We start from the raw sequence: 4,260 nt of genomic DNA, 5'->3' as shown, positions 1-4,260 counted from the left end.
GGACCCTCTCACGATATGATATAGAATAGTGTGGTCAACTCCATGATGGGATCTCCTGTGAAGCAGGCAAGGAGGTGTGGGGAACATAGACCTCCTTAATTTGGTCACAGCTTCGATACAATTGAGGGAGGTTTCATTCAGGATATGGCTTTACTCGGTATAAATTTGCAATGTGTGGAAGCTAGATCCCTTCTGCTGGCTTTGGATCCTGCATCTAGTTCATTAACCTACTGCTATGTTGCCTGCTGATCCCAGGAGCCATCAGTGGACTGCAGATCTCAGATTCATTCAGTTTGTTATCTACCCATTTGTGGTCTCTGTGCTTCATCGTTCTGCTTCTTGTCCCTCAGGTCCTGCAACTACATCAGTCAGGAGAAGCCTTTAGCTTACATCTGACTCATGGACTTAAGCCATTTATTGATATAAATCTCTTTCGATATACATACCTGTACAAATGTCACTAGTTTGCTTCTCTAGAGAACCCAGCCTAACACATTCCCCAACCTGATTTTCTTTATGACAGAAACATTGGAATTGAGGCATATGGCCACCTTAACTGTCACCTGCTTTCTGGGACCTTTGTAGTAGAGTTGTGCATGGTAGAGGCAGTTGGTAAAAGGTTCTTCCCTAAATGCCTTTATAATCCTGGGGATATTACTTAACCGTAGTCTGTGTAACTCTGACATAAAAGGGCTCTACTATGCCCTGTTGATGTAGAGGTTATACATTGGGCCATGGTCCACAAAGTCAGCAGTCTTTTCAGGACAAAGATGGGCTTTCTACTCCTGTAAATAATTACAATCTCAGAAACTCACAGGGACAGTTCTGTCCTGTCCTATGGGGTCTCTACGAGTCAGCATCAATTTGTGCTGGGCTGTTAGCCTCAAGGTCAACAGTCCCAAACCACCTGCTCCTCCAAGGGAGAAAGATGAGGCTTCCTACTCCTTTAAAGATTTCAAGTCTTGTAATTAATCTTCAAGAAAGGGCCATTAAATGGGAGACAGTCTCGTCAACAAATGGTGCTGACAAAACTGGATTTCAGTGTGTAGAAAAATGAAGTATGACTCATACCTCAACCCTTATAAAAAACAAATTCAAGATGGATCAAAGTCCTAAATGTAAACCCTAGAGCTATAAAGATCATCAATGATAAAATAGGGACAAGCTAGGGCTCTACTGCATGACCTAGACACAGTTTCACATATAAAAAAGGAAACACACAGTAGGTGACAAAATAGATGACTGGGACTTATTGAAAATAAGACATTAATGTGCATTGAAAGACTCTATCAAAATAGTAACAAATGAACCCACAGAATGGGAAATAAAATCTTTGACAACAAGACAAGGGACAAGGGACTGATAGTTTAAAAAATTGGTAGGGAACTGGACACTTCAATAAGAAAACAATGAACAACCCAATTAAAAAGTGGGCAAAGGACAGGAATAGGCAGTTCACCAAAGAAGACATCCAAATGGCCAAGAAATATATATATAAACATAAATACTAGCCAGCAAAGAGATGCAAATCAAAATAACGAGGAGATACCAACATATCACATTGGCAGCCAAGTTTAATAAAACAGAAAATAATAAATACTGGAGAGACTGCAGTGCTGGGACCATAAGTATATACAAGTACTGTGGAAAGCAATATGGCACCACCTCCAACAACTGGGTTTTATATCTTAAAGAAGAAACCGTCATAACAAGAACTTTCGCATGCACGCTCAAGTTCAGTGCAGCCCTCTTCACAAAGGGAAGGAGATGGAAACAACCACAAAGCCCATCAGTGGAAGAATGGAGAAAGAAATTCTGGTATACACACGCTGTAAAAGTATGCGTCGCTTAACACAACGATGAAACCATGAAGCACATCATGACATGCGTGGAACTGAGAACATTATGGTGAGGGAAACTTAAACTCAGAGCTCACTGCCATCAAGTCAATTCTGACTGTCAGCAACCTTGTAGGACAGGGCAGAACTCCCCCCTTGGATGGCCAAGGCTAACACTTGATGGAAGTAGAAAGCCTTATCTTTATGCCCCAGCGTCCGGTGGTTTCAAACTACTGCCATTGCATTTAGTAGTCTAATGCATGTCCACTATGGGTAAATATGAAATGAGACCATTGTTATAAGGGAAAGAAATATAGAACGCTATACAAAGCTAAGATTAAAGACTTTCAGACCAAAAGGAGCAGACTTTGGAGAATGCCAAGGTGGCGAGGGCAGGGAAGAGAAGAGAAATCTATGGGCTAGACCAGGGGCTGGCACATTATGAGCCACATTTGGCTCTTTTGGTACAGAAATGTGGCTCTGAAGTGAAACTGAAAAAAATTAAAGAATAGTATTCAGATGGTGATTTCACATATGTGTAAAAATGTGTTTATGGCTCTGGAGTAATTTTTAAGTTGTTGTGAGGGACAGGATTGGCTCTTCCCTCTCAGGTGTTAACTTGGTTCTAGTAGAAGATAATGAGTAGTGTCCACAAGAAGAAGAAAAGGAATCAAAGGTTGGATGAAGGGTGAACTATTGGGGGGATTGATTGGTAGTTTAAAGTAATAAATACAAAGTTGATTATTTGAAATGTAATCCCCTACCTAATTTTCAATGAAAAATGGTAACAAAAGCATTTACAGTCTTGGAAACGCAGAGGGGCATTCCACTCTATCATATACTGTTACTGTTTGTTGAAATCAACTCACTGGAGTGAGGTTTCTTTGCTTTTATTTATTTATTTTTTGTTTGTTTGTTTGCTTTTAAATGAGGACATCTTGTGCGTCCTTCAGTCCTAAGGAATCTATTTTATAATTCCAAGCCCTTTTGGTGTATTCCATGTGCTTGTACTAAAGATGTGCTTGTGCAAAAGAATGACTAATTTAGGGTTGTCCTGGGCCTTGGGGAGCTTGTTGATGACTTCTCTTCCTCTGGGAGGTATAATCAGAATCTTATCTGTAGCAGCAGGGTCTGTAGGCATTTGAAGGGCCATCGATTAAAGAACAAAGTTGGACATCATAGGTAGTGTCCCCTGCTGTCGGTAGTTAGTGGGACTGCATTATTAACATGGCTGCCTTGGGGAAGGTTGTGGGGGAACTCAAAAGGTCAAAGGGGGAAGAGCAAACTATAGTTGTTGTTTTTTAACTGAGTCTTCCGGTTAGTGGGAGGTAAGAAGTATTTCCTATGCTCCTTTTACTTCCCTTCTACCAAGTCATTTCTAGGCTATCCACTTTTTCCTGAATGTGATGAATTACGGGGTCAGGCTCTGGGATTGACAAAATTGAGGTTGAATACCACTGCAGCTATCAACCCGTTGGGGAATACTGGGCAAGTTGCTTTGCTTTACTAAGCCTCAAATCCATAACCTGTAAAGTATTGTAATAACATTTCATAGAAGTGTATTGATGATGAATTCATACAATGTTAGGTGTGATGTAAAAGGTAAAATTTAGACTCAATATCATGTGCTGCCTTGAGATCTGGTAAAACTGGGAAATCTCCTAATAGCCTGTAAATTCCCCGCTCCACTCAGCTTCTGAGGAAAAGATCTCTGAGCCAAACAAGCCTCCTTAAAGGGACCAGGTGCAATTACTGCTTACCTCTAAACAGAGGGCTCGAGTTTCCAGCCAAGCCAATGACATCCTCTGTGAGAACCAGAAACTCGTTTCTACAAATCCTGCCTCCTGTGGCCCTTGCTTGTTCAGTCTCTTCCGAGTTGTGACCCTTGTGATGGTCTTCCGCCCCAAGGCTGTGAGTATATGCCACTCATAGATTTGTTTGCTCAGCGTCACGTGTTGTGTGTTCCGTTGGTAGAACCTTAAGGCAGAACTCCCTCTTTAACCAAAGAGGTGCATAGAAGATGATTAAAACAATGTATGAAATCCTTAAATTTAAGATACAGACTAAATGTTAGTTATTGCTGCTGTTGTTAATGCTATTTTGGAAGAAGATGAAACATGATTTGGTTTTCTTTCAAATGAAGTTTGTCTAGCTTCAAACACTACTCCCAGACTCATATAGAGAGCTTTTCTGGAGCGTTTTTCCCACTGTAGCTAATGTACGGATGTATTAATGTATGACAGCTATGGGACATATGTTTGAGGGCTACACTGAAAATCAAGGTCATGGACTTTTAGAAGTCTAAGCATCCAGAGACATGAGCAATTTGGATGAGTAGAGCAGAATCATGCAGCAAGTTTGCTATCAGAGTGAGCTAGTTAATTGTGCCAACCTGGCCGATAATCACATGTGGGGCTAATTG

Source organism: Echinops telfairi, unplaced genomic scaffold (assembly GCF_000313985.2).
Source record: "Echinops telfairi isolate 266 unplaced genomic scaffold, ASM31398v2 ScPeMD7_7469;HRSCAF=8507_0, whole genome shotgun sequence".
NCBI classification, from domain to species: domain Eukaryota; kingdom Metazoa; phylum Chordata; class Mammalia; order Afrosoricida; family Tenrecidae; genus Echinops; species Echinops telfairi.
The sequence above is the reverse complement of the archived record's forward strand: the minus strand, read 5'-3'. Positions refer to the sequence as shown.